The following is a 22,169-nucleotide window of genomic DNA, read 5'->3' on the forward strand; positions in this document are numbered from 1 at the left end:
TAAAAGGTTTCACTCCCTACGAACTATTGTTCGGTACTAGAATGCACATTCAGGACTTAGATAGTCACACTTCATTGGTAGAAGAAAACGCCTTTGATTTTAAAGACCGTTTGGCTATTTTACAGGACTTAAATGAATCAAGAAGAAGTCTGAGTAATATAAAGTTAAAGCCAGCAGCCACTGAAGAAAAACCACCTGTCCCAGCAAGACCTGTCTGGATTCCAAAGATTGGGGATCTAGTCAGAGAGAAGATCGCGGTGAAGAAGGAATTTGGGCCTTCTTACAGAAAAGCAGTACCTGTCTTAGCTGTCAGCGGAACAAGTTCAGTTGTACTACCGCCCCTTGCTGATAAAAAGGAGAACCGAGTTGTATCGATCGACCTGGTAAAACCACAATCATGTGGCCAATAATAAGTAGTAGGCCCAGTGGACTCCCAAGAAATAGCAGAATGTCAAATCTTGCTACAATCCAAGAGGTTCAAACCTGCATGAATAAAAAAGGACTATGCAACAAAGTCATGGAACTTGTGCCTCTTGAAACCCAAATTGCAACAGTTCGTCAAGAAACACCAGTCTACAACGATGTAGCCTCAGACTATGCTAATGAAACAAAGAAAAATCCAAAGTCAAAATGAAAATCCGGAAGCAATTCCAACAATTGACAGAAATGCATCTGGCTACTTCATCAATTTCGATGACTTTTCTGATGATCTAAGCAAACATGAAGAAACGCCAGCAACAAAAACTTTCAAACAAAAAATGACTGAACTTTTTCACCAACTAAAAGAAACATATCTGATTTCACCATCGATTGAATTTTGGATTGTGTTAGGTGTACTTTTCCTCCTGCTTTGGCTCATCATGGTTTTATGTTTGGGTAGATTCATTGATGGAAAATATAGTACAATGGGCACAGCAAGTCAGAACATCAACTTGGTCCTAAAGCCTCACAAATCCTCTCATATCGAAAAAAGAGAACTGTCATCAGTGAACATCACAGCCAATCCAATACCCGGTGGGGTAGCATGGGACAAAACGGATTATGAAATCTATGGCCCGATTGAGCTCTTGAAATATCTACACCAGTTTAAGGTTCCTTAAGTGACTTTGTGACACCTAGTACTTTCTCTGATGATTGGGACTTTGAAAACATTAATAATATGATGTCAGATTTAGTAATGTCAGCAAAATTCACAGAACATGATTATTTGCAGGGTTCATCAAATTATGAAGAGTTATATTGTTATAATCATTTTGGTCATCACTATTTGCATAAAACTGCTCAACCTAGAAATGTTTTTAATTATAACCAATGGGAACATTGTCCAACTCCGCCAAAAGGCAGCTCGAAAACATTTTTTGAGAAATTCCAATACTTCTCAGGGTTTAACACAAGTGATCCAGAAACGTTTTATTTTAAAATGTTAAATAAGACAGGAATGAAAACAATGTTGACAAACACTAAATTGATTTATTCTGAAAGATTTTATGACAAAATGTCTACATTTGGTTTTGAATTTTGGAAAAACAACATTGAAACAAAAACCATCTGGGGTACAAAAGACTGGCAAGTACAAGTTCTAGAAGCATTATTTAGAGCCTGCATGATCCCAGAACAGATAATATTCCTGAATGACACCATTCAACAAACTACTTGTCTTGGCCTAGCTAAGATAAAAGACTTAAATAAACCGTCTATTCCGAAGCCCATACCTGATAGTAATAGCACTACAGATGTGGAGATAGACGTATCCCATATTTTACACCAAAACAGAACAAATCCTGATTGGAAAAAATGGTTGATCTGGCCCACCGACACTAATAACTGTCAAGATAGATTCCTGAACAAAACACAGGGGTTAAAACAGAACAGGCCAGACCCAAGATATTCCCAGAGACAACATCCAGGGATAGTTACAACATACAGTGTAGGGAAACTATGCCTTGAGTGGCTACAAAAATCCACACTGGCTGAAATTAAGCAACACTTGACTTTACTTAAAGACGGTGCTGACTTGCGAGATTTCATACTGGGACCTCGCAAACAGCGTCAAAAATGTTTCATAGCGGCCGGTATATACGCTGCATACAACGAGGCTTGGAAAGTAACACAAATTGAAACAGCAGACAAAATCTGAGAAATTGATCGTATTAATTTGGAAAAATCACTTTCTGTAGTGGACAATGGGTTAACGACTCTGTCCTCCAGAATATATTCACTGGACAGCATTGTATCATCTGCTATTGATATAATAGAGCAGGACTTGCTAATGTTACAACATGGTCAGTCCCAATTGCGTTCTATTGTACAGCTTGGCTGGACGTTGCAAAATCTGCGTTAAGGCTACGTGCCATGGCGTTTAATCAACACAACGTCATTATTCTCTATCTTTAACCTTACTGATAAACAAATCAGTTTGGCACAAAAAGGAGCAGACTATACGATTCTGAGCATTGAAAAACTTGAGAGATTACCATTGACAATGTCAGAAAGACCTGTCATTGAATGGATAATACACGGAACAATTACAATTCCGATAACAACTTTCCAGTTTAAATATTGCCAAGAGTATATACCAGCAGGCCAGTATGAAAGGTTGGGTAAAGGATACATCAAATCGACCTGGGATTTACCTTACACACACAAATGTTATAGTGAAGGGAAAAAGGAGGTCTTCCTTAGTGGTAACAATTGTGAAAAATCACTAAGCGGTACCCTCCTGTGTCATGGTATTAACTTGCATGGAGCCTGCGAAGGGTCTTCAAACAACCTTTCATGTCACCTGCATGGCACTCCTGCAAAACAGATAGAGCCATTTTTCAGACAGCTTTCCAACGGCAGTTATGTTCTAATAAGTGACCACAGCTGTTGTGGCATGGTGCCAGGAAAAGCCTATCTCGTAACCGTTACTTCCAGGGTCATTTGCTGTATGCAAGTATTGTATCCACACAGCAATCCAGACATGGAGGCTGCGTTATGGCCTTCTTTGAATATCTCTTCTATTCGAATTGAAACTTTAAGCAGATTTAAATCTATTCTTTTACAGACAACTGTGCCTCTAACCTCGTCCAAAGAGACGTATGATCTGCAAGTTGCAAGGACAGCTGCAGAGATACATTCCCTATTATCAACAAATTGCCCCATGCATTTCGTAGAAATGTTAAGTCAAATTTTAAACATGTCTGATACCAGTGGCATCGCACATGTACTTAAGACAGTTTTTTCGGGACTGTTAGCACCCTTTGAAACAGTTCTGGGCATTTTCCCAAATGTTGTCCATTTGTTATTTGGCTTTTGGGACTCATAGCAGGAATTTTATTTTTTATCCTTCTGCTCCAATATGGCAAGCCAAGCCACAGACAAGACTCCGGGGTATATGCAGGGGGGTTTTACCCAAGGTAAGTCACTGGGACCTGGGTCATAGTAAGTACTAGAAAAGGGGGGTCCCAATGTAGAACAGAATTAATTAACACACAGTTAAATAATAATAACACAGTTAAAGAGTCTGCAATGTTTAATTCACAGAGCAGACACAGTTAGGATATAGTATCCAGCATAAAAACAGACGGTAATCTGAAAGACTGAACCGTAATTTGGATAGTACATATGAACATAAATCACATCAAGTCAATTAAGCAACACATGCCCCGAACAGTACATCAATGTTACAATTGCGGAGAGAGGGGCTGAAATGTGATTTATGTTCATATGTACCATCCAAATTACGGTTCAGTCTTTCAGATTACCGTCTGTTTTTATGGTCACTTTTCCCTACCTACACCAACCTCACTTTACCACCTCCCCTACCCTGGGCACTAATCAACCGTCTTTGTAATGAAAAATGCTGGATACTATATCCTAACTGTGTCTGCTCTGTGAATTAAACATTGCAGACTCTTTAACTGTGTTATTATTATTTAACTGTGTGTTAATTAATTCTGTTCTACATTGGGACCCCCCTTTTCTAGTACAGACAAGACTCCAGCAACAATGGGAGAAAATCATCCTAGCTATACGATACCGGGACCGCATCACTAAAGTCCTCGGATTTGCCCGGCTTAGAGATCTAAGTACAACTTGGTTTCTTTCATTCAGACCAATCTGGCAAGATTGCAACTTACCTGTGCTTCGATGTATGCTATGCGGAGAAGAATGCGTGTTGGACGTCTGTCTTACACTACCATCAGCAGTACCTATGGATATCGATACTTTGCTAGGTCCTGTAACGACTCATGCATCGTGTTGTCCCCAGCGGCTACCTATTCTGATGACGGCATTCGTTGAGACTTCACCACTACGAGTAGGTGGCGGTGGAGTACGAGATGAAAGAAGCACCACACAGGTACAACCTTCTGTGAGCATTGCTGATCCTGACATCGATGATAGCAATCATACTCACATATGCACAATTTCAGCATTTTCGAACTTGGTCAAACTTTCACCTGATGTTGTAGACCAATTTTTTGCAAGCCTGTCTGATATGATGTTCTCTCCTGAACAACGAGAATAACTTTAAAAAACAACGAGCACACAGCGTTCCCTGAACTTTTTGATAAACACAGCTACTGAAAACATTTGGAACTATTTTTTCCCCTGACATTTTTTTTTCACTTCCAAAATATTTACCATTTTTTTCTGGCACATAGTACTCTGCTTAAAGTCGAACTATTCTTAGAGAACAGAGCTTCTATTTTAGGAACTCTAGAGACAATATTTTACCTCAGCCTCTAGCACATGTACAGCATTTGTATAAATATGTGATGAAATGGTCTCGACCTTCTTTTCTGTATTTAGAGCCATTTCATGTGTAACTTTCGCAATTCGTTCAGCTGATATATATATATGTATTTAACCGAATGATAACACTGCTTGAAAAGCGTACAGTACCAATACTCATTTTCGTGTATTTACCATATACCATTTCAAATGCGAATTATGTATTTTGGGGTGGGTTGGAAAACACACATGCATCGTTATATGTTTAATATTGCTTAGTTTTTTAGTAATGATGGACATTAATACGTGGAGTGGGTGTTGTGTTTCTATCTAGGACCCTAATTAGATATTCCCGATTTATGCCCTTGTATAGGTATAATAAATAATATCCTTATATAGGCATAAGAATCATATCCATATTTAGTAATAGCCCATGCAGTCCAAATATGGCAAGGCTACTCCCATAGACTCCTAGAAAGTACAACGCATTCTTTAAACAAACCAAGCCTCCAGCAGCCCGGGAAATCCCCCTGCTCTTGTTTTGATTTGCACAAGAACTCCTAGAGTCCAGAAAGAACTGTTAGTTCTTAGTGACGTCTTATGTCCAACCTTACGTCAAACCCGGCACCTTTCAGGTATAAATATACCAACGTTGCCTTAAGCAAACACACGGTGGTTTGGAGCAGAGCGGCTATCTACTTGCCCGGAAGCCCAGCTGATGCGAGAGCCGAAGGAAGCCACCCCTCACTTTTGACGCACTGAGAGAGACGCTGTCTTTTCTCCTGCCGAGAAATCCAGCTCCGGTGTTTCCAGTCACCCTTGCGGGTTGCTGGGATATCGAGTCCTGAGAGAGAGATACAAGACCTCCTTCATTCTATTACTAAGGTACGGAGCTGACTAAATCCTTAAGAGAATTCTTGATTCAGATTCTTGGCAAAAAACCAACTTAACTTAAACTGTAACTTACTTACTCCTTCCCACGTATTAGGCTTAGGTCAGGTACACCAGGGTAGGCGTATCTTAGAAGCACCAGTTGAGTACGTTAGTCAATGTTTTTATCTATGTATATATTTTATCCGTTTTAAATTATCATATGGCTAAGAAACCATATCAATGCTTTTACAGTATTATTTCATAATACTACTTTTACTGTACGCACTTTACTTCATGATAAGTATTGCTATTGTGGCAACTCATTTCTCTTGCATGAGAAAGAAGACTGCTCAATAAATAACATCTTTTATTGAAAACGCCCGTCTCTCTATTTCTCTGCACTCTGGTGAAACTAAGTATGCACGATTGACTGAGTGAAATAACCGCCTATTGTTTTCACACGACTCTAGAGATACACTCTTTATTCTGAGGGAGCAAAGTTGTCATGTTTATGCGGTTGTCAGAAACTAATCCCTTCTTGTCTAAATCAGGAGAGTTAACTCTTTCCTGAACATTCGAGAACGTTTCTAGTGACCTCTGAGCTAGCTGGCAAAACTAATTAAGTCTAATATAGTCAGTAGAGACCTAGTCGACCTCAGTCCTACGTCTACACTGCTGTTGATATTATTCCAATGCGCAGAGCCTATTGGGAATATAGGAACTACACTACACATCCTGAGACAGTGCAGATCCCGCAGGTGACTAGAGACAGAGGTGGCTCTAGGAACCCGGCAATGTAGTCTTGCAACAGAGTTCTGAACCATATGCAGCCTGCGAGTCACCTCCTTGTTGGATCCTTGGTGAAGAACGTTGCCGTAGTCCAGTCTTGAGGTGATTAGTACCTGGACTACTGGACTACTGTTCTCTGGGTGGGTTCAGGCAACAACCAGATGATCTTTTTTAGCCACTTCAGGATGGTAAAGCATGTAACAGCCACATTGACGGCTTGATAATGCATAGTTAGCGAGTCATCAATGATGATACCCAAATTACGGACTTGACAGGAGGGTAGAGAAGGTGCACCCATCTCACAGGGCCAATGGTGTGGGCCCTAGAGATCCTAGTTTTTACCAAGTACCAAGACTTCGGTTTTCTCTCCGTTGAGCTTAAGGTAATTTGCCTGTATCCATGATGAAATTTTACCCAGGCCCAGTTGGAGGGGGGGAGATCCAGCCGCACTCTCCATAGAAAGAAAGAAAATAATCTGGGAGTCGTCCGCGTAAGAGAACAAGGACAACCCGGCATCTTCCTCCACATTAGCTAAAGGTCTAACGTATAGATTGAATGGTAAAGGGCTAAGGATGGAGCCCTCAGATACCCCATAAGGTGAAGGATGAGTATCGGAGCTGGCTGTTGGGGAAAAGACTTGGAAAGTGGCAAGAAAAGAAATTAGCCAATTTAGAGCTGAGCCGCAGATGCCTAATGATCTTAACGTTTTCACTAACATGGTGTGAGACACCGTGTTAAATGCTGTGCTTAAGTCCAGCAAAATAAGGGCCAACGTGTCTCCAGCATCCAGATAATGGCGCAATCTTTCTGTTACCCCAAGTAGAGTTAATTCCGTTGAGAAACCAGCTCTAAAGCCCGATTGGGATGGATGAAGGGACTTTTGTGGTTCAACAAAATAAGAGAGCTGAGCGTAGATATGTTTCTGAAAGATTTTTGAGAAGGCGGGCAACAAAGAGATAGGCCGATAGTTAGAGGGTGAAACGGGGTCCGCATTGGTCTTTTTCAAAACGGGAGCACCATGGCATGCTTCCACTCTGGTGGAACTGTGGCTTCCTGTAAGGAGGCATTTAAAAGGTCCATAATAACAAGCAGAGATAGTGGCTCAAACTGCTTGAGCACAGAGATAGGAAGAGGGTCCCTGGGCGATCCTGATTTGACGGTGTCTAAACTTAGAGATAAACGTCGTAGGCCATTTAAATAGTCTGCAGGTCAGTGGTATCCCAATATTATGGATAATAGCGTAATATTTAGTCAAGACGCTACCATAGCGAAAGCCTCAAAATATATATTCCTGTCAAATAGAACAAAAGATTGTGAAACCCTATTAAATGACTCTAAGGTGCTTAATTATATAATACACAGGCGGCTGCTTCTCACCTTACATAGAGGTGTTGTCTAGATCACACAGCTTTTTTTTTCTATTTTTCTTTTTGTTAAGTTGTCAACAATTTTTTTAATTAATTGGATTTGGATCTATTGTTGAGTGGTTACTCTGTAATTAAATAGGAGGGGAAAAAGAGAACGTACATCTGTATAAATTGCCCCTATAGACGTTCCTGATCAAATTTGAGAAAACAAGAATATTTACTAATAAATTGTTGGACAGTACTGTAGACCAAGAGCTTAAGTTCTCTACCTAAGTTTTCTGTTAAGGTGCTTAAAATGCATCCTATTGCTATTGCAATTAGTGTTTTAAATATTAGTCACTTCCCAGATATCCTGTTGAGCATATAGCATAATAAATTCAGAATACTCAAAATCGCTCATTGCTTCTCCTTACAATGCGTATTGTGCCCTTCTGCATACAGTCCGAGGACATCGACAGCGCGTGTGTGAAAACAGCATCTATGTATAGCGCAGTTAGATGACGACATTCTCTGGCGTCATCAAATGGCCCAAACCTTTACCAAGATGTGGCGGCCATTTTATACAACCTTGCGCACTAGAACCCCGCATATATAAAGCAGGCAACTGCAGATCTGTTGATCTTATGAAAATCAAAACCTAAATGTTTGCTATGTCTTGTCCACATGTACTAAGAACCAAGAGCTCATATTCATCTCACACATTCAATGTTAAAGTGATCGAAATGCATATTATAACTGTAGCTATTTACGTTTTTATATTTTTGAGAATCTTCCAATACACAACTATCTTTATTAAGTGTATAGCAAAACTGGTTCCAGAAATATTAAAGTCGTTTTTGCTTATACTTACCATGTGTAATAGGCCCTTCTACATGAAGTCCAAGGATATTTAAAAACAAATATTTTAAAATGGCGTCTCTTTATAATGCAACTGAATGACGAAATTCACTCTCATAACCAAGAGCCCCAATGTTTTTCCAAGGTCTAGTGGCCATCTTGTACTTCCTCTCGTACCAAGTCCTGGTGTGTGTGCAACAAGCAACTAAAAATCCATAACAAATAGATGCAGTCCCAGTCTCCTACACATTATGATACTAATTAGTAACAAGAAATTACAAAAATACCATAAGACGTATAGCTATGTTATGGTATCAGATGAAGATGTTCATAGTTATACGAGGTTTTATGAATGAAACTTGCTAGCCAAACATTATTCAGTCTTTAATCAGAAAAATAGAATAAACAAGCAGATCTGTCCAGAGAACAAATGTCAGGGTTTAAAGGCAATCATTTATGGAAGGAACTCTATTATCTTTTCCCATTCTTCTCTGTTATTTAAACCCCTTTTATGGGTATTACATTAGACATGTCTCTATATCTCCCCACCTGGCACATATCTGTATATTTTCTAAAATGCACCATCTCATCTCATCAAGTGTATGTTCCTTTTCTAGTCAATGTTCCACTAAGAAGGCATTCTTTTTTTTTTTGTTTAAAATATTTTATTGAACAAGAGCAGAGGAAGTGATCAGTTGACAGTCAAGGAGTACAAAATTGACATAGAGTGCATACATCACAGCGGGGCATCACAAATACGAGTTCGGGGGGGACCAGTTCTGGTCATCGCCATTTCAGTTGTAGGGGAAGTACAAAGTTCACCTCTATAAACATTCCAATGTCCCCATTTCCTATCCCAAGTTCCAGGACACCCCCTGACCTTGTATACAGTTTTTTCAGACAACATACATACATCCATTGCAGCGACCCATTTGATCAAGAGCGGTTTATTTGGTGAGCCCCATTGCATTGCTATCTCACGTTTTAGTAAGAGAAAGCCCAGAGCCGCCCATTGTCGTTCCATTGCAGTGAGATCTGTGGGGTCCCACACATTGAGGAGTTCGCTTTTGGGAGTCAGAGGGACAGGTTTTCCTAGTGCATCAGACATCTTGCGGACAGCACGCTCCCACAGGTTTTGAATCACCGGGCATTCCCAGATAATGTGGTAGAAAGTACCAACCTGCCCGCAGTTACGGAGACAGAGATCGGTTGCGCGCCTACCAATTTTGGCCAGGAGGGGAGCAGACATGTATGTTCTGTGTAATATCTTCAATTGTATAAGCCTAAATCTGTGGTTGATAGCTGATTCGCACGGGAACATCAATGCCGCCTGCCATTCGGCATCTTCCATGGCACCAATGTCGCCTTGCCATTTGTCTCTCAGAAGTTGGAAGGTGTTGGGCATGTTATTGCAAAGTTTACGGTAGGTATAGGATATCGCCTTGGCCTGAAGGGGTTCTGATAAGAGTCTATCCTCAAGAGGCGAGGATTGTGGAAGAGAAGAGAGATCAGGGACATTGGCAAGTATGGCATGTTTGATTTGGAGATAGCGGAAGGCCTCAGATTGGGCTAAGTCGTACGTCTTCTGGAGCTCAACTATAATTTGATCATGAGAGAGCAAATCCTTAATAACTGTCAGAACCAGTTGTTGCACCAGGACCTGATTGACTCAGATCTGACCTCTCCCCAAGAATTGGGAAAGAAGGCAGACAAATGGGTCAGAACCAGGGTTAAGCAGAAACCCCAGAACCATGGAGGTGATCAGAAAAAGGCAGACCAGAAGGGTGGAGATCAAAAACAAAAAGACCAGAAGTCTTCTTCAGGCCCCCAAAATACTTCTAATGAGGGGGGGTCCCAAACTGGAAAGAAAAAGAAGAAGAATGATGGCCCAAAGAAACCTTGGTGTAATTACTGTAAGTCAGCCTCTCACTGGTTTAGTGAGTGCACTAAGAAAGGTACAGCCCCTGCCACTGCAGCCCCTAAGGCAACTGCACCCCCAAGTACAGTCATCAGTGGCAGCCCCCAAACTAAAGCTATAGTGGGGTTAACCATGGGTACTGAGATGGAGTCTGGCTTAGTCAGAATTCCAACTCAGGCAGTCTTGATCTGTGATGTGGACATGGCTATGTCCACCACTGTGAGTCCCAATACTTTGGGCAAGTACAGGCAGACGCCTTTGATTAACCCCTTCCATGCTCATGACGAGCTGAGCTCGTCATGAGTTGCGCCGCTCGCATGCTCATGACGAGCTCAGCTCGTCATGTAACGTGGCTTTTGAAAAAAAGCTGCACAGCGCAAAAATGACCACAGCACGCATGCGGTTAATGATAAAGTGGCTCAGGCCTACAGGGACACATGTGCCAGTGTCACTATGGTGACACCTAACTTTGTGGACCCTGGACAGATTGTACTGGGTGATAATTACCTAGTGACCAATGCTAGAAATGTCACTACTCATCATAGTGTGGCAGTTGTTAATTTTTCCTGGGGAAGGGTAACTGGCCTCAAAAGAGTTGTGGTAAGTGCAGACCTCCCAGTTGAATGTCTTTTAGGCAATGATCTTGAAGATTCAGTATGGTCAGAAGTGGAGTACAGGACTCATGCAGAGATGCTAGGTATTTCAGCACATGTCTTTGCTGTGACCAGGTCACAGGCCAAAAAGTGCAACACTGAACAGGTCTTGGATCCTGAAACTATGGACCAAGTACCATCCAAGAGGAGGAGCAGTAGGGTTAAGGCAGTGCCTTCCCCCCTGGTCTCAAGTGAGGATCAGCCTTCCCAGGAAGCTGATTGTGAGACCCCTGAAGGAACTGTCCCAGAGCCTGATCAGGTTGAGTTCTTAGGGGCAGGGGGACCTTCAAGGGCAGACTTGAGGCAGGCGCAATTGGACTGTCCTACTCTTGAACCCCTCAAACAACAAGTGTAGTGTAGTTCCTATATTCCCAATAGGCTCTGCGCATTGGAATAATATAAACAGCAGTGTAGACGTAGGACTGAGGTCATCTAGGTCTCTACTGACTATATTAGACTTAAGGTTTGCCAGCTAGCTCAGAGGTCACTAGAAACTTTCTCGAATAAACGAGGAGGAGTTTAACCTCCCTGGATAGACAAGAAGGGATTAGCTTCTGACAACCATAAAACATGACAACTTTGCTCCCTCAAAATAAGAGTGTATCTCTAGAGTCGTGTGAAAACAATAGACAGCTATTTCACTCAGTCAAGTGTGCATACTTAGTTTCACCAGATTGCAGAGAATAGAGAGACGGGCGTTTTTCAATAAAAGGTGTAATTTATTGAGCAGTCTTCTTTCTCATGCAAGAGAAATGAATTGCCACAATTGCAATACTCATAGTAAAGTAAAGTGCGTACAGTAAAAGGAGGATTATAAAATAATACTGTAAAAGCATTGATATGATTTCTTAGCCATATGATACTTTAAAATAGATAAAATATGTACATACATATATACATTGACTAACGTACTCAACTGGTGCTTCTAAACCTACCCCGGTGTACCTGACCTAAGCCTAATACGTGGGAAGGAGTAAGTAAGTAGCAGTTTAAGTTAAGTTGGTTTTGCCAAGAATCTGACTCAAGAATTCTCTTTAAGGGTTTAGTCAGCTCCGTACCTGGGTAATAGAAAGCAGGAGGTCTGGTATCTCTCTCTCAGGACTCGATATCCCAGTAACCCGCGAAGGTATCTGGAAACACCGGAGCTGGATTTCTCGGCAGGAGAAAATACAGCGTCTCTCTCAGTGTGTCAAAAGGGAGGGGCGGCGTCCGTGGGCTCTCGCATCAGCTGGGCTCTCGGGCAAGTAGTTAGCTGCTCTGCTCCAAAACCACCACCGTGTGTTTGCTTAAGGCAACGTTTGTATATTTATACCTGAAAGGTGCCGGGTTTGACGTAAGGTTGGACATAAGACGTCAATAAAGATGTCAATAAGAACTGGCCGTTCTTACAGTGCTCACAGGAGTCATGGGGATTTCCCAGGTTGCTGGAGGTTTGGTTTGTTTAGAGAACTCGTTGTGCTTTCTAGGAGTCCGGGGAAGTAGCCTTGCTTAATGTGACTGCATGGGCTACGACTAAATATGGATATGATTCTTATGCCTTTATAGGGATATTATTTATTATAACCGTACAAGGGCATAAAATAGAAATATCGAATTAGGTTCCTAGATAGAAACACAATACCCACTCCACGATCTAATGTCCATCATTACTAAAACTAAGCAATAGTAAACATATAAAAGTGCATGTTTCTTCCAACCCACCCCAAAATACATTTTGTGCATTTGAAATGGTATATGCGAAATACACGAAAATGATTATTGGTACTGTACGCTTTTTAAGCAGTGGTATCATTCAGTAAAAAAGATGCATATATATCAGCTGAATGATTTGCGAAATTTACACATGAAATGGCTCTTAATACAGAAAAGAAGGTCGAGGCCATTCCATCACATATAAATACAGTTGCTGTAAATGTGCTAGAGGCTGAGGTAATATATTGTCTCTAGAGTTCCTAAAAATAGAAGCTCTGTTCTCTAAGAATAGTTCTACTTTAAGCAGAGTACATGTGCCAGAAAAAGGTAAATATTTTGAAATTGGAAAAAAATAATTTCGCTTTCAGGGGAAGGAAAAAAATATAGTTCCAAATATTTTCAGTAGCTTTTGTTTATCAAAGCTGAAGGCCGAATTCAGAGTTCAGGGAACGCTGTGTGCTTGTTGCTTAAAAAGTTATTCTTTCTGTTCAGGGGAGAACATCATTTCAGACAGACTCTCCAAAAAGTGGTCTACGACTTCAGGTGAAAGTTCGACCAAGTTTGAAAATGCCGCAGCAGTGCAGTCGTGAGAATGATTGCTATCATCGATGTCAGGATCAGCAATGCTCACAGAAGGTCGTACCTGGGTGATGCTGCTCTCATCTCGTACTTCACTGCCACCTAATCGTAGTGGTGAAGTTTCAACGAATGCCGTCATCAGAATGGGTAGCCGCTGGGGACAGCACGATGCATGAGCCGTTACAGGACTTAGCAAAGTATCTGTATCCAATGGTACTGCTGATGGTAGTGTAAGACAGACGTCCAACACGCATTCTTCTCCGCATAGCATACATCGAAGCACAGGTAAGATGCAATTCTGCCAGATGGGTCTGAATGAAAGAAACCAGGTCATATTCAGATCTCTTAGCCGGGCTAATCCAAGGACTTTGGTTATGCGGTCCCGGTAGCGTATAGCTAGGATCGTTTCTTCCATTGTTGCTGGAGTCTTGTCTGCGACTTGGCTTGCCATATCGGAGCAGAACGATCAAAAATAAAATTCCTGCTACGGGTCCCAAAAGAAGTGGTAGGCCGCCAAAGACAGAATGGACAAAATCAGGAAAAATGCCCAGAACTGTTTCGAAGGGTGTTAACAGGCCCGAAAAAATCGTCTTAAATACACGTGGGATACCACTGGTATCTGACATATTTAGGATTTGGCTTAGCATTTCTGCGAAATGCACCGGGCAATTTGTTGATAAAAGGGAATGTATCTCTGCCGTTGTCCTTGCAGATCATATGTTTCTTTTGATGACGTTAAGGGCACAGTTGTCTGTAAAAGAACAGACTTTATTCTGCTTAAAATATCAATTCGAATAGAAGAGATATTCAAAGAAGGCCAAATTGTTGCCTCCGTATCTGGAGTGCTGTTTGGATACAATACTTGCATACAGCAAGTGACCATGGAACTCACGCTCATGAGATAGGCTTTCCCTGGCACTATGCTACAACAGCTGTGGTCCACTATTAGAATATAACTCCCGTTAGAAAGCCGTCTAAAGAATGGCTCTATCTGTGTTGCAGGTGTGCCGTGCTGGTGACATGAAAGGTTATTTGAAGACCCTTCGCAGGCCCCATGCAAGTTAAGGCCTTCAGAAAGAAGTGTACCGCTCAGTGATCTTTTACATTTTTTACCACTAAGAAATACATTCTTTTTCTTTTCACTGTAGCATGTGGATGTATGACGTTACGACGCATACTTTTACAACGACTTCTTTTACAATGCAATTTTTACAACGCAGGATCCTTTACAACGAATACTTTTACAACGCATGATATTACATCGCAGATGCCTTTACAACGCACACCATTACAATGTAAGTATAGGTAAGTATATAATATTTTTTTTAAATGTAATTAATTAAAATAAATATAATTTAATTTAATTTTTATTTTACTTTATTTTCCTTTTTTTTATATATATATATTTTTTTTATTTAATAATTTTGGTGTTTTATAATAATGGGTGTAATAGTAAGGTAAGTGCTGGATAGTGTAGGGGTAAAAATTACTATTCTAACTCCAGGGGGGTGAAATAGTAGGGTAAGTGCTGGATAGCCTAGGGGTAAAAATTACTATTCTAACTCCAGGGAGGTGAGATAGTAGGGTAAGTGTTGGATAGTGTAGGGGTAAAAATTACTATTCTAACTCAAGGGGGGTGAAATAGTAGGGTAAGTGCTGGATAGTGTAGGGGTAAAAATTACTATTCTAGCTCCAGGGAGGTGGAATAGTAGGGTAAGTGTTGGATAGTGTAGGGGTAAAAATTACTATTTTAACTCCAGGGGGGTGAAATAGTAGGGTAAGTGCTGGATAGTGTAGGGATAAAAATTACTATTCTAACTCCAGGGGGGTGAAATAGTAGGGTAAGTGTTGGATAGTGTAGGGGTAAGAATTACTATTCTAACTCCAGGGGGGTGAAATAGTAGGGTAAGTGCTGGATAGTGTAGGGGTAAAAATAATAATTAATAATAGAATTATTTAAATTATTTTTTTAAATAAATAATAGTTTATTTCTAAATATATTAATTAATTAATATATATTTTTTTAAATAATTAAATAACATTTTTAATATAATTATATACTTACCAATACTTACGTTGTAATGGCATGCGTTGTAAAGGCATCTGCGTTGTAAAAATTGCGTTGTAAAGGAAGTCGTTGTAAAAGTTGCGTTGAAACGGTTGTATACCGTAGCTTGTGTGTGTATAAGGTAATTTCCATGATGACTTGATGTACCCTTTACCCAACCTTTCATACTGGCCCGCTGGTATATACTCTTGGCAGTATTTAAATTGGAAAGTTGTTATCGGAATCGTAATTATCCCGTGTATTATCCATTCAATGACAGGTCTTTCTGACATTGTCAATGGTAATCTCTCAAGTTTTTCAATGCTCAGAATCGTATAGTCTGCTCCTTTTTGTCCCAAACTGATTTGTTTATCAGTAAGGTTAAAGATAGAGAATAATGACGTTGTGTTGATTAAAGGCCACGGTACGTAGCCTGAACGCAGATTTTGCAACGTCCAGCCAAGCTGTACAATAGAACGTAATTGGGATTGACCGTGTTGTAACATTAGTAAGTCCTGCTCTATTATATCAATAGCAGATGATACAATCCTGTCCAGTGAATATACTCTGGAGGACAGAGTCATTAACCCATTGTCCACAACAGAAAGTGACTTTTCCAAATTAATACGATCAATTTCTCGTATTTTTTCTGCTGTTTCAATTTGCATTTCTTTCCAAGCTTCGTTGTACGCAGCGTATATACCGGCCGCTATGAAACGTTTTTGACGCTGTTTGCGTGGTCCCATTATGAAATCACGCAAGTCAGCACCGTCTTTAAGTAAAGTCAAGTGTTGCTTAATTTCTGCCAGTGTGGATTTTTGTAGCCATTTGAGGCAGAGTTTCCCTACACTATATGTTGTAACTATCCCTGGATGTTGTCTCTGGGAGTATCTAGGGTCTGGCCTGGTCAATTTGAACCCCTGTATTTTGTTCAGGAATCTATCTTGACAGTTATTTGTGTCTGTGGGCCAGATCAACCATTTTTTCCAATCACGATGTGTTCTGTTTTGGTTAAAAATATGGGATACGTCTATCTCAACATCTGTAGTGCTATTACTGTCAGGTGTTGGCTTTGGAATAGACGGTTTGTTTAAGTCTTTAATTTTGGCTATGCCAAGACAGGATGTCTGTTGAATGGTGTCATTCAGGAATATTATTTGTTCTGAGATCATGCAGGCTCTAAATAACGCTTCTAAACCTTGGACCTGCCAATCTTTGGTACCCCAGATGGTTTTTGTTTCAATGTTATTTTTCCAGAAATCAAAACCAAATGTAATAATTTTTTCATAACATGCTTCCGAATAGATCAATTTAGTATTTGTCAGCATTGTTTTCACCCCTGTCTTATTTAACAGTTTGAAATAAAACGTTTCTGCATCACTTGTGTTAAACCCTGAGAAGTATGGGAATTTCTCGTAAAATGTTTTCGAACTGCTTTTAGGTGGAGTTGCACAATGTTCCCATTGATTATAATTTAAAACATTTCTAGGTTGAGCAGATTTATGCAAATAGTGATGTGCAAAGTGATTGTAACAATACATTTCTTCATAATTTGATGAACCCTGTAAGTAATCATGTTCTGTAAATTTTGCTGACATTACTAAATCTGACATCATATCAATAATACTTTCAAAGTCCCAATCATCAGAGAATGTACTCAGTTTTACAAAGTCACTTAATGAAACCTTGAACTGGTGTAGATATTTCAAGAGCTCAACCGGGCCATAGATTTCGTAATCCGTTTTGTTCCATGCTACCCCACCGGGTATTGGATTGGCTGTGACATTCACTAATGATAGTTCTCTTTTCTCGATTTTGAGATTACTTGTGTGGCTTTAGGACCAAGTTGATGTTCTGACTTGCTGTGTCCATTGTACTGTATTTTCCCTCAATGAATTTTCCCAAACAAAGAACCATGATGAGCCAAAGCAGGAGGAAAAGTACACCTAACACAATCCAAAATTCAATCCATGGAGAAATCAGATAAGTTTCTTTGAGTTGATGAAAGAGTTCAGTTACTTTGTCTTTAAAAGTTTTTGTTGCTGGCGTTTCTTCAGGTTCGCTTGGATCTTCAGAAAAGTTATCGAAATTGATGAAGTAGCCAGATGCAGTTCTGTCAATGGTTGGAATTGCTTTCGGATTTTCATTTGCTTTTGCATTTTTTGTATCATTAGCATAGTCTGAGGCTACATCGTTGTAGACAGGTGTTTCTTGACGAACTGTTGCAATTTGGGTTTTAAGAGGCATAAGTTCCATGGCTTTGTTGCATAGTCCTTTTTCATTTACTGCAGGTTTATCAAATGTGATTAGTCTCTCAGTTTGAACCTCTTGTATTGTAGCAAATTTTGGTACTCTGCTATTTCTTGGGAGTCCACTGGGCCTACTACTTATTATTGGCCACATGATTGGTTTTACCAGGTCGATGGATACAACTCGGTTCTCCTTTTTACCAGCAAGGGGCGGTAGTACAACTGATCTTGTACCGCTGACAGCTAAGACAGGTACTGCTTTTCTGTAAGAAGGCCCAAATTGCTTCACCGCGATCTTCTCTCTGACCAGATCCCCAATCTTTGGAATCCAGACAGGCCTTGCTGGGACAGGTGGTTTATCTTCAGTGGCTGTTGGCTGCTGTTTTAACTTTACGTTGCTCAGGTCTTTTCTTGTTTCATTTAAGTCCTGTAAAATAGCCAAACGATCTTTGATATCAAAGCATTTTTCTTTTACCACTGAAGTCTGACTATCTAAGTCCTGAATACGCATTCTAGTCCCGAACAATAGTTCGTACGGACTGAAACCTTTTAGAGAATTTCTTGGCAGATTATTAAGACTACGTTGGACACTTGTTAAATGTTGGACCCACCCATCACCCGAACCTAATACCCTCGCCGTTATAGATTGCTTTATGTCCCGGTTTTTTCTTTCCACTACCGCATTTCCCTCAGGATGGAAGGGACAAGAGTACGGCAATTCAATGCCCATAAAGGTCATGGCCTCCTTATAAGCTCGAGAGTTAAAAGCAGGACCCTGGTCAGAATGTAGCATGGCAATTGCGTATGTGCCGATATGGACTCGCAAATCTTTTATAACAGTTCTGGCGTCAGCCGAGCGCTGGTGTCTGCATTTTTAGTGAATCTAGTCTTAAATATTAATCGGACGCATTTTTCTTGTTGGATTTTGCGTGTAGGTAGCCTTATGCTATCTAAACGAAGAGCCATGGCAATACTCCGGCCGGTTCGCCACTGCGATCTCTGTTGCAGTTTGGACAGCTTATTGCAAATTTGTGATGTTGCAGGCTCATTCCCGGCCACCAGTATTCTGATTGTAATTCTTTCAGAGATTCCTTGATCTTTTGGTGCCTTACACCCAATCCCATGTGTGCGTCTGCTATTAAAAAGACTCTCCTGTTCGTGTTTGGAATTACTCTATCCCCCACTCCAGGGATTCGAGCAAAAGGAACGGAGTTTGCATCAATTATGTATGTATAATTGAGTGGATAGTTCACGGGTAGTGCTGCACAGTCGCCTTTTGAAGACGTTTTTACCGCCAGCATGGTTTCCCCGTCTATGTATCTTTCTGAACGCTTTTTTGTGGCTACGGAAGCCGGATTAGTTGCTTCCACTGTGGCTGTGTCAGCCAATGAATTCCCTGCAACGTGAACGCCATCACGCTGATGACTCAGTGAATGTATCACGTGAGTCTTTCGTAGTTCTTTCTCCAAAAGAACTACCTGTTCCCAAAGCCTTTTATGCTTTATTGTGGCACCTGTGTCATCTTTGTAATCGTTTTGAACCCAGTTCTGCATGTCATTATTGTAAGACTTGACACAGTAATGCAAATCGCACTCTATTAGTGTGGGGAATTCGCGATCGGCATTTTCAAGCGCCATCTTTAAAGATCTTATTTCAGCTCGCTGATTTGAGCAGTTTCTGAGTGATTCAGTTTTTGTGACTATTGGTCTGAATTTACCAAAGCGCCAGCGACCTTTAACAATCGCGCACGCAGCGTTGTAGGATTTTTTCTCTACATCGTAATGTTGTGCAAATCTGTCCATGTAGATTACACATGTGTACTGTTCGAGAGGCAGAATTTCGATTGGCAGAGGATATTCTTTTTCATATGTTAGATCTTTCAGTTTTTTCATGTTCGGGTCAAAATAGTATTTCACGTCTTCTGCAGCAAGAGAATTTTCCCATTCGATCCATTTTGGATCTAATGCCACAGCAGTCAAATTGCGTGGGCTTGTTAATGCCTCAAAGGCTGATTCTGCTGTTAAAACAGTTATCCTTTTGCCTTGGGCTTGGGCTCTTTCTTTTGCTACAGCAGTTTGAACTGCATTTACAATATTTTCCGTAAGACTGAATGTTTTTTCAGCTTGTGTGTACAAATGTCATTTGTAAGCTATTGGTACAGTTTCTCCCTCATTAGAGGTCAGGTACGTGAATCCGCATCTTCCTGGGATGACTCGGATTACAAGGTTGCGTATGTTTTCGCGAGTTTGCAATTTTGTCTTAGCTAACATGTCTGTTTGCAATGATCTCAAAATTTCTGTGTGTTTCTGAGTCCAATTGATTGGTTTAAAATCAGGTTTTATTAATTCATAGAGAGCTTTAACCCTCTCTGCATAATTTAGAATGTATGTAAATGTAAATGTAAATGTATGTGTCTTGTAAAGCGCACTGCTGCCCTGAGGCATCCTGAGGCTGTAGACCGCTGGGGAACCCGTCCTGGCTATCCCTGTGAGATGGTCCCTACTGGGTATCTCCAAGGTGAAACCAGGCATCCCCGGCGAATGTGGGGGGCCGTTGTAGAGATGAGGCAAGCTAATGCCCAGAGTTGCCGAGTGTGATCCCTGGTTAGAGTAGGCACCGAGGTGAGAATTATCGAGTCCGCTGACCCTGGTCCACGACCCTGCCGCATCGGGAATTGAACCCTGTTCCCGGGCTGTTCTCTGCTTCCGGGTCTGCCGCCTCTAACCCAGTGAGCCACTCCACTGTTCTTCCGAAATTCAGGAAACCTAGTATTGATTGTAAGTTCTTCAGCGTTTTAGGTGCTTGGAGTACAGCGCACTTTTCTAAGAAGTTCTCTGCTAGGCTCTTGCCTTCACTTGATAATTCATATCCTAAAAATAGGACTGTTAGATGGGCAATTCATGACTTTTTAAAGTTGAATTTGTAACCCTCTGCCGCAAACCCAAGAATTATGGTGTTCACTCTTTTCAAGTGAGTATCCAGGTCATCATCTGTGAGATAGATGTATATCGACATAAGATAATGCCTCATCATCATATATTTGTAGTAACTCTGTTACTCTTGCTGAGAATAATCCTGGGCTATTCTTGAATCCCTGTGGGAGTCGACAGAAATTTTGCTGTGACCCCATTATTGAGAAAGCGGTCAAATACCTGCTTTCAGGTGCAATGTTTTGACAACAGAATCCATTAGAGATGTCTAATGTTGTTTTGTATTTTTTGCGCACGATGTTATTCATTAGTGCTGCACTGTGTGAGTTTTGTACTGCAAATGTCTTGCAACATGAGTTCAGGTGTCTGTAGTCCAAAACTAGACGATATGAATCGTCTGGCTTGGAGACAGGCAACAAAGGATTGTTCATTTGTGAGGTGCATGTTTCAATCACCCCCTGGTATTCAAGTTGATCTAAGAGCTCCCTGACTTGCTTTTTAGCTTCTTGTTTAATTGGGTACTGCCTTTGTGCAGTGGGTTGACATTTTAACTGGATTTTGTGAGGAGGAGAGTCCTCATCCCATCCTACATGATTTTTATATATTGCAGGAGCTTGGGCTACTGCCCATTTTCTTGCATATAATGCTTTTTTATGAATCGAAATACGATTTGAGAAGGCAGGCATAATCATTTCTTCGCCATGAGGGCACTCCCTGACAAACTCTGGTGGCCAGTCTTTCTCAGCTAAAAGGATGTCATAGCCTTTCAAAAGGTTATCCCAAAATAGACCCCTTACTTTCCTAGTCTTATCTCCCTCTATACGTAATGTTATTTCGTATATTTTATGAGGTTTGCTAACTCTGGTATCTGCAGATTACACCTGAATGTATTCATTCGTGTCCACTGTCTCCAGAAGATTCATCAGGATCTTGCGAGCTATGGTCACTTCTGCTGCGCTGTCTAGCATTGTCTGAGCCCACTCTCCATTTTTCAGTTGTGTCCTCAGTATCCTCGGCATGTTTAATTATTTTAATACTGGCTACCTTCTTTCTTGGAAATTGTAATTTTTTACTTTGATGAGCAGGTTCCTTGTCTTTGGACTTGACGTGCTCTTCCCTGTGTTCTGACCGTCCTCTTCTTTCCGATTTCTGCGAGGAAGTCTGAAAAGATCGAGAGGGACGTGTATCAATATCTTGATATCTATCAGGTTTTTTCAGATTATCCCTATTTCTAAGGTTGTATCTTTTCTCAGAGGGCTCCCTCTGGGGAGACTTGTGTCCTTGGTCAGGAGATCTTTCTCTCCGCCGAGGAGACCTTCCTCTGGACTGGAATCTTTTTTCTTTGGGAGTGGATTGTATTTCCATCCCAGCTCTTTTTTGGAGTGTTTAGATTATTTTTAATAAAGGTTTTTCAGGATTTTCAGTTAGTTGGGGTTTTACTGGTTTCCCACTCAAACTATCTCTACCTAGTTCTTCATAGGATTTTTCTATGATTCTGGCAAGTTCAAATGGCTGTTCT

Source organism: Lissotriton helveticus, chromosome 11 (assembly GCF_964261635.1).
Source record: "Lissotriton helveticus chromosome 11, aLisHel1.1, whole genome shotgun sequence".
In the NCBI taxonomy this organism is placed as follows: Eukaryota; Metazoa; Chordata; class Amphibia; order Caudata; family Salamandridae; genus Lissotriton; species Lissotriton helveticus.